This window comes from Chaetura pelagica, unplaced genomic scaffold (genome assembly GCF_000747805.2).
Source record: "Chaetura pelagica isolate M959 unplaced genomic scaffold, ChaPel_1.0 scaffold17, whole genome shotgun sequence".
Lineage (NCBI taxonomy): Eukaryota > Metazoa > Chordata > Aves > Apodiformes > Apodidae > Chaetura > Chaetura pelagica.
The window spans coordinates 9,691,038-9,701,077 of NW_009970726.1; positions in this window are offsets into that span (position 1 = coordinate 9,691,038).

The window sequence follows — 10,040 nt, forward strand, 5'->3', positions numbered from 1 at the left end:
CGCTATTTTCGCCTGACAGAGCAGACACCTGCATTTCCCCCTCCGGACCCGGGCTACCGAACACCTATTTCCATAGGCCGGAAAGGAATTAGGATTAAGGGAAGTGTCAGTTCTGCCCTGTAAGAGAACCATGAGCGTGAAGAGATACACGTTATGGGGCACAGCGGGTTCCTGAGGGACGAGCCAAAGGAATTGCTGCGTTTGACCTGCCATGTGGTGATCAATACGGGCCCACCACGTGCACAAAATGGCCAGTACAGCAGCGGCCTCCTCAGACACTGAAAAACGGGGCCAAATGGCTGCACTTTCCTCACCCTCTGATGGTGAACTTCCAACGCTTCATCTCCCAGGTGGGCCACGAACATGAACCGAGGGCTGGAGCACCTCTCCCAGGAAAACAGGCTGAGAGAGTTGGGGTTGTTCAGCCTGGAGATGAGAAGGCTCCAGGGAGACCTTTATAGCAGCCTTCCAGTACCTGAAGGGGCATAGTGATAGGATGAGGGGGAATGGATTAACACTGGAAGAGGGGAGATTTAGACATTAGGAGGAAATGCTTCACTGTGAGGGTGGTGAGACGCTGGCAGACGTTGCCCAGGGAAGTTGTGGATGCCCCTTCCCTGGAAGTTTTAAAGGCCAGGTTGGATGGGGACTTGAGCAACCTGGTCTACTGGAAGATGTCCCTGTGCACGTCAGGAAGATGGGAAGTAGATGATCTTTCAGGTCCTTTCTAACCCAAACCATTGTGTGATCCTATGATTCTATGAAACGGCTGCACCACCACTGGTTAGCTTCCTGTGCTGCCTCTCCTAGGTGTTAATTTAATGCTGATACTTAAAAAGCTGAGTTGTGCTTCATCCTCATTATTGTCCATCTGAACCACTGTGGACTGGCAGGGTAGATTAAACTGTCCTGAAACTCCATTGGAATTCCCTATTTTCTAATATAGAATGGCTGGAAAATACCAAATCCGGACATTTTCTACCACATCTGCAGACAATATGACAGGAACAGTGAATCAAAGCTAAGTACTACATTCTGCAAGTAGGCTGTTCACTTTGAAGCTTACAGTGCGTAATTGAAATGTGATTAATTCCTTTGCTGATTAACACTTAGAAGAAACCTTCACCTAAAATTCTTATTCACTGTAGCAGATTGTGAAAGTCAAAAGAGGCCTTTGCCTAATTATTTTCTCTCTTCCTGCAGATTATCTAACTGCCTGAGGTCTGTGAAAAGGCCAGAAGAAAATGTGCCACAGAGCAAGGGCTGAAAATGTTACATTTTCTTTTCATGTGCCTCCCAGCTTCCAGTATGCCTGCTGTTCTTTCATCTCCTTTTTCCTTTCTACCTCCTTCTGTGCAGTCATGTCTTAATTGCAGCTGTATTAACACAGTCAAAAATAGTATGGTTTACTGATTTACTACCATTTTTTTTAATCAATGGAGATCATTCTACAAGATAATCAGCCAAATTGCTTGAGAACTTCCCATAATTTTAAACTATTCCCTTCTTCAAAGTCACCAAAGGGAGAAAGGAAAGGAGCAAAATGAGCTAAATGGCTTTAAGGACAGGAAAAGCAGAGGGACAGAGCATGCAAAAGAAGATGGACAAGAGGTAGCACAGAGTTGCTTGGAAGGAAGCCTGAACATAACCGGATCAAATATCACTGTTTGTCACTTTGAATTTTCTTTATAATTGGTGCAGTTGCAGTTACCTTAGCCAAGTTACCCTTCCAGTCCTCAGCTGTACAGTTTCTAACTAAACATTCGTTTAAGCCTCGTTATTCCTACCAAAATTACTTCATCGTAATATAATTTTACTGCACCGAAACTGTTTCAGCTCTAAGAAGAAAACATCCAGCAAGAGCACAAAGATCAACATTGGAGATGTCCCTGGGAGAACACTTGGCAACTTTCCTGTCCTCTGGAGCAGCTCATTCTCTCACAGCAAGGGGTTATACAAAGGCCACCTCGTTTTTCCTGAAGAAGAAATGCAAAATACTGCAATAAGGAAAGACCATTGTGTGATCCTATGATTCTATGAAACGGCTGCACCACCACTGGTTAGCTTCCTGTGCTGCCTCTCCTAGGTGTTAATTTAATGCTGATACTTAAAAAGCTGAGTTGTGCTTCATCCTCATTATTGTCCATCTGAACCACTGTGGACTGGCAGGGTAGATTAAACTGTCCTGAAACTCCATTGGAATTCCCTATTTTCTAATATAGAATGGCTGGAAAATACCAAATCCGGACATTTTCTACCACATCTGCAGACAATATGACAGGAACAGTGAATCAAAGCTAAGTACTACATTCTGCAAGTAGGCTGTTCACTTTGAAGCTTACAGTGCGTAATTGAAATGTGATTAATTCCTTTGCTGATTAACACTTAGAAGAAACCTTCACCTAAAATTCTTATTCACTGTAGCAGATTGTGAAAGTCAAAAGAGGCCTTTGCCTAATTATTTTCTCTCTTCCTGCAGATTATCTAACTGCCTGAGGTCTGTGAAAAGGCCAGAAGAAAATGTGCCACAGAGCAAGGGCTGAAAATGTTACATTTTCTTTTCATGTGCCTCCCAGCTTCCAGTATGCCTGCTGTTCTTTCATCTCCTTTTTCCTTTCTACCTCCTTCTGTGCAGTCATGTCTTAATTGCAGCTGTATTAACACAGTCAAAAATAGTATGGTTTACTGATTTACTACCATTTTTTTTAATCAATGGAGATCATTCTACAAGATAATCAGCCAAATTGCTTGAGAACTTCCCATAATTTTAAACTATTCCCTTCTTCAAAGTCACCAAAGGGAGAAAGGAAAGGAGCAAAATGAGCTAAATGGCTTTAAGGACAGGAAAAGCAGAGGGACAGAGCATGCAAAAGAAGATGGACAAGAGGTAGCACAGAGTTGCTTGGAAGGAAGCCTGAACATAACCGGATCAAATATCACTGTTTGTCACTTTGAATTTTCTTTATAATTGGTGCAGTTGCAGTTACCTTAGCCAAGTTACCCTTCCAGTCCTCAGCTGTACAGTTTCTAACTAAACATTCGTTTAAGCCTCGTTATTCCTACCAAAATTACTTCATCGTAATATAATTTTACTGCACCGAAACTGTTTCAGCTCTAAGAAGAAAACATCCAGCAAGAGCACAAAGATCAACATTGGAGATGTCCCTGGGAGAACACTTGGCAACTTTCCTGTCCTCTGGAGCAGCTCATTCTCTCACAGCAAGGGGTTATACAAAGGCCACCTCGTTTTTCCTGAAGAAGAAATGCAAAATACTGCAATAAGGAAAGATGGGTGCATAATAAACATTTTCCTTGATATGGGGTGACTCTGACCTGAAAATTAACAAGCCGTGTATGGATACATACACGCTTTTCGTGTGAAGAGAACATTTGGTTTTGTCATGGCATAGTAAGAATAGCAGGCACTTTGTAGTGTATAGGTAGGAACCAGTACAGAACAGAAGACTGCACTTGCTTTTCACAAACTACCTGTTTTAAAATAAGAGACATAGACAGCAATGCAGGAGCCTAGGGAAACAGGGAACAGTACTAGTTAGCATCTTACCAAGAGCTAAGAAGCTTTTTTAATAGGCAGTACAGTAAAAAGACTGGAAAAAGTTAGGTTGTTGAAAAGACAAGATACAAGGCTTGGGAACCAGCAACAGAACAGAGTAACAGTGGAATCTCCCAAATCAAGATTTTCCAAACCTGTAAACATAGCAAGAAATGGCAGAGGCTCCTGTTCAGAACTCAAACCAAAAGAAAGGAAAAACAAATCTAGAGGGGAAAAGCACTCAAAGGTTATTTCTCCTTTCATGCAGGAAACCTCCTAATAACTCTTTCCTAAAAGAGTGGTTTCCTGTATCATGAATCATCACCTTTTGCTGTTCAAAACCACTTGGAAGCTGTCCATCACATCATTCTTTCTGTCAGGCTTGAGAGAGCAAAACTAAATGCAAATACAATATCCTACTTATATATTTAGCATACATTAATTACATTTTTACTACAAAGCTATCTGTCTTCTCTAAGCAAATAAAATAGGCCTTTTAAGAATAAGTTCAAGTAACCAACAGCAGATCAGTTGGGACTGGGAGGTATTTACCTCCCAATTCAGGTAAAACTCAGGCCGTTATTTGCTCTGCACAAAAGTGTGTCACTTAGACAAATGTTTTTTTAAAAAGCTATGACTCCAGGGCAGGAGCAGATTTCCAAGAAGGATTCTTCAGGGAGCTTAGGAACAAGGATAGCTCTATAGCTGAGAAGGGTGAGCTGGAGTTCTTAAATATTAGAAAAAGAAGCAGGAAGCTTAAAAAACAGGCAGTTTGGATATGAAGGGTCTGAGGGAGTGGAACCATAATTTTCCTTGGCAAAGCTAAAAATTGAGGAGAGTCTCATCTCAAGAGTCTGTGTGTTCTAGGCTGGGGTCAAATTGCAGGTTTGTTTTCCATTTACTTCATTCTGTGGATTACCATCTTCTGGCTTAACTTGCTGGAGAATTAAGATATTTTCCTTTAGTTCAGTGGGGGTTGCATTTCCCTTTATCTTAGTAGACAGCAACGTTCTGTCAGTGATTTGCAGCTGTTTGGGTTTTCAGGTGAAATAACAGACTTCCCAGTGGTTACAGGAAACTGGTTTTCCTTTGTTCTTAGAGCGTTTGGAAACATTCAGCAGACTTCAATAGATGCACAAATTAAATCATGTCTCAAAGACATGTATACGACACTTCAGACATGCTTCTTTTTTTGCAGGGTGGAGTAAACATTCTGAGGTTTCAATGAACTGTATAGTATTACAAAAAATGAGGATATTCTATTTGCAACACAAATTGTTTGTTTGAATGTACAGGGCAAATCTGGAGGGAAGCAAGAGGAATGGTAATAAAACACCTCATCCTGAAAGTGTCTTTGGTGAAAGGCTTAGGTCTCTCCCTTGTCTCTTTTGTGAGAAGAGATTATTTTGGCACTCTCATGATTTGGCTGCCTTTTTACCTCTCATTATCCACTGAGACTTGTCAGATGTGGGTGCTTACAAACATAGCTCCAGGTGAAGCTCTTTGTGTGCCTAAGACAGGAACTATAGTTCTTTCTGACAGTCAGGTTCTAAAGTTCCTGTATCCAAGTTCTCAACAGTTATTACTGGAGGGGGGGGGAAGTATTTATTTTCTTTACCCCATAATCTCTAGGGACACTTGTCTTCTATCCCTCTGCTGTGTAGCCTGAACATCACCATGTGCACCTGCTCATTGATGCATGTCATGTGTGTTGCTGTGCCTCACATGGAGTGTCCCATCTTTAGTTTTCCAGATACAAGTTTCTATTCTAGCAGGACCTGTTGAAATAGGACAAATGGTCATAGTTTTAAACTAAAAGGGGGTGGATTTAAACTAGATATAAGGACAACATTTTTTACAATGAGAGTGGTGAAACACTGGACCAGGTTGCCCAGAGAGGTGGCAGATGCCCTGGAAACATTCTAGGTCTGGTTGGGTAGGGCTCTTAGCAACCTGATCTAGTTGAAGATCTCCCTGCTTACTGCAGGGGGTTGGATTAGATGACCTGTAGAGGTCCCTTCCAACCCAAACCATTTTATGATTCTAACTGACCTTCACCCTCAGGAGAGCTGGTTGTTAACTCTGTTGTCTTCTCATGTGATGCTGGTCTGTGTGTCCACCTCAGTGGTTACAAGTATTTTTCACAGATTTGTGCAGCCTGTATTAGGTTGCATTAGAAGAATGACAGAAGAAAAATTTGATGGATTTTTTTCATCTGGAACAACAAAACTAGCAAGTGATCAATACAGTGAAAGATGTTCTCAATAATTCTACAAAGCTCAATCTCCAATTACTTCATTTTCATGCTGAACAATGACTCAGGATAAAAAGTAATCTTGGTACATTTTAGTCCTTGCTGACAGTGCATTAATACTGTTCTTGTGTTAACATTGAATTTGTAATGTGTTAATGCATAAAACAGTATTAATACTAATATTAAAGTTCTTATGTTGTGTTTTCTATGGTTAAAGGGATGAGCAGTAGCTGGCATAATCTTTTGACATTTTTTTTTACTTTTCACAGTCTGCTGTTTTGAGGGGCTTCAAACTACTTACTGTCCTTACTGTCCTTTCAAGCTCTGTACAGAAAACCCCTAGTAAGAGACCCTCTTTGTAAAATATTAACTGTCAGTTTGAACATTTTCTTCTGTTAATGGTATCTCTCAATGAAAGACCATCTGTCCTGTTCCAGGGAAAAATAAAAACAAACCAGACTGAAATCCCAGAACATGAGCTGAGAGGCAATCAGAAAGTGACATCTCCAAGACATGTGAAACATCATGTCCAGGCCTTTTGTGGAATCGAACAATAAATCCAAATCTATGGACAGGCAATAAACCAGCAATACAATTCATGCTCAGAATGTACTCAACTATGGCAGTGTAAAGCTGCTACAGAAGCTGGTATTGAAATTGCTCTGCCTTTTATAGAGTGCTTATCTGCATATCAAGAATTACCCTGTATGAGCAGTTCATCTTGGCAGATTATCTGTTTTACTCCTTTCCAGGAACTGGATGTCTCTCTCTCTGTCCCTTAAAAACTTAATGATTTAGACAATTTCAGAGCTTGACTAAGACAGAAATAGTCTTTTACAAACTGTAGCTGTCAGTGAATTAAGAAAAGCCAATTGGCCAATATCCCCCACCTCTCAAGATTGTCACAGGCTGTGATCTGTAAGGCACACACTTTAACCTCTTTAATCAAAGGAATGCTCCTCTGGAGAAAAGAATAACACCCATGATTAAATGTGCTAGAGACTGCCAAAAAGGCCTGTGACTCTACAGCCTTGTGGTTATGGCACCTAATGGAACAAATGCTCCCAGAACTCCTCAGATACTCCATCCTTTCACTGCCTGCCACAAACAGGCGCATTTGTAGGCGCTGGAACTTCTGTGCAGTCCTTTGGTTTCCACGGTAGCAGAACTCAGTGCTGGCAATACTGAAACCGCCTGACCACCTTCCATCCTGGCAACCCGCAGCAACCGCAGGACGCTGCAAGGCAATTCGCTCCCCAGATGAAGGCGCGGGGGCCCCTCTCCCGCGGCGCGGTGCCTCACGCAGCCCGTACCGCACCGATTCGCCTCCAGCCCGGCCCCTCCGCCGCGCGCCCTGGCACAGCCCCACGCACAACGGGCCCTGGTGCCGCCTCAGCGACGACGGGAAGCGTCCCGGAACCGCATCTCGCCGGAACAGCGGCTCGGGAAAGAACCCGCACGTCCGCGGCCAGACAAGGGCTGCAAGCCCTCCCCACACCCACCCGTCAGAACCGATATTTTCCTTTAGTTCAGTGGGGGTTGCATTTCCCTTTATCTTAGTAGACAGCAACGTTCTGTCAGTGATTTGCAGCTGTTTGGGTTTTCAGGTGAAATAACAGACTTCCCAGTGGTTACAGGAAACTGGTTTTCCTTTGTTCTTAGAGCGTTTGGAAACATTCAGCAGACTTCAATAGATGCACAAATTAAATCATGTCTCAAAGACATGTATACGACACTTCAGACATGCTTCTTTTTTTGCAGGGTGGAGTAAACATTCTGAGGTTTCAATGAACTGTATAGTATTACAAAAAATGAGGATATTCTATTTGCAACACAAATTGTTTGTTTGAATGTACAGGGCAAATCTGGAGGGAAGCAAGAGGAATGGTAATAAAACACCTCATCCTGAAAGTGTCTTTGGTGAAAGGCTTAGGTCTCTCCCTTGTCTCTTTTGTGAGAAGAGATTATTTTGGCACTCTCATGATTTGGCTGCCTTTTTACCTCTCATTATCCACTGAGACTTGTCAGATGTGGGTGCTTACAAACATAGCTCCAGGTGAAGCTCTTTGTGTGCCTAAGACAGGAACTATAGTTCTTTCTGACAGTCAGGTTCTAAAGTTCCTGTATCCAAGTTCTCAACAGTTATTACTGGAGGGGGGGGGAAGTATTTATTTTCTTTACCCCATAATCTCTAGGGACACTTGTCTTCTATCCCTCTGCTGTGTAGCCTGAACATCACCATGTGCACCTGCTCATTGATGCATGTCATGTGTGTTGCTGTGCCTCACATGGAGTGTCCCATCTTTAGTTTTCCAGATACAAGTTTCTATTCTAGCAGGACCTGTTGAAATAGGACAAATGGTCATAGTTTTAAACTAAAAGGGGGTGGATTTAAACTAGATATAAGGACAACATTTTTTACAATGAGAGTGGTGAAACACTGGACCAGGTTGCCCAGAGAGGTGGCAGATGCCCTGGAAACATTCTAGGTCTGGTTGGGTAGGGCTCTTAGCAACCTGATCTAGTTGAAGATCTCCCTGCTTACTGCAGGGGGTTGGATTAGATGACCTGTAGAGGTCCCTTCCAACCCAAACCATTTTATGATTCTAACTGACCTTCACCCTCAGGAGAGCTGGTTGTTAACTCTGTTGTCTTCTCATGTGATGCTGGTCTGTGTGTCCACCTCAGTGGTTACAAGTATTTTTCACAGATTTGTGCAGCCTGTATTAGGTTGCATTAGAAGAATGACAGAAGAAAAATTTGATGGATTTTTTTCATCTGGAACAACAAAACTAGCAAGTGATCAATACAGTGAAAGATGTTCTCAATAATTCTACAAAGCTCAATCTCCAATTACTTCATTTTCATGCTGAACAATGACTCAGGATAAAAAGTAATCTTGGTACATTTTAGTCCTTGCTGACAGTGCATTAATACTGTTCTTGTGTTAACATTGAATTTGTAATGTGTTAATGCATAAAACAGTATTAATACTAATATTAAAGTTCTTATGTTGTGTTTTCTATGGTTAAAGGGATGAGCAGTAGCTGGCATAATCTTTTGACATTTTTTTTTACTTTTCACAGTCTGCTGTTTTGAGGGGCTTCAAACTACTTACTGTCCTTACTGTCCTTTCAAGCTCTGTACAGAAAACCCCTAGTAAGAGACCCTCTTTGTAAAATATTAACTGTCAGTTTGAACATTTTCTTCTGTTAATGGTATCTCTCAATGAAAGACCATCTGTCCTGTTCCAGGGAAAAATAAAAACAAACCAGACTGAAATCCCAGAACATGAGCTGAGAGGCAATCAGAAAGTGACATCTCCAAGACATGTGAAACATCATGTCCAGGCCTTTTGTGGAATCGAACAATAAATCCAAATCTATGGACAGGCAATAAACCAGCAATACAATTCATGCTCAGAATGTACTCAACTATGGCAGTGTAAAGCTGCTACAGAAGCTGGTATTGAAATTGCTCTGCCTTTTATAGAGTGCTTATCTGCATATCAAGAATTACCCTGTATGAGCAGTTCATCTTGGCAGATTATCTGTTTTACTCCTTTCCAGGAACTGGATGTCTCTCTCTCTGTCCCTTAAAAACTTAATGATTTAGACAATTTCAGAGCTTGACTAAGACAGAAATAGTCTTTTACAAACTGTAGCTGTCAGTGAATTAAGAAAAGCCAATTGGCCAATATCCCCCACCTCTCAAGATTGTCACAGGCTGTGATCTGTAAGGCACACACTTTAACCTCTTTAATCAAAGGAATGCTCCTCTGGAGAAAAGAATAACACCCATGATTAAATGTGCTAGAGACTGCCAAAAAGGCCTGTGACTCTACAGCCTTGTGGTTATGGCACCTAATGGAACAAATGCTCCCAGAACTCCTCAGATACTCCATCCTTTCACTGCCTGCCACAAACAGGCGCCATTTGTAGGGCTGGAACTTCTGTGCAGTCCTTTGGTTTCCACGGTAGCAGAACTCAGTGCTGGCAATACTGAAACCGCCTGACCACCTTCCATCCTGGCAACCCGCAGCAACCGCAGGACGCTGCAAGGCAATTCGCTCCCCAGATGAAGGCGCGGGGGCCCCTCTCCCGCGGCGCGGTGCCTCACGCAGCCCGTACCGCACCGATTCGCCTCCACCCCGGCCCCTCCGCCGCGCGCCCTGGCACAGCCCCACGCACAACGGGCCCTGGTGCCGCCTCAGCGGCGACGGGAAGCGTCCCG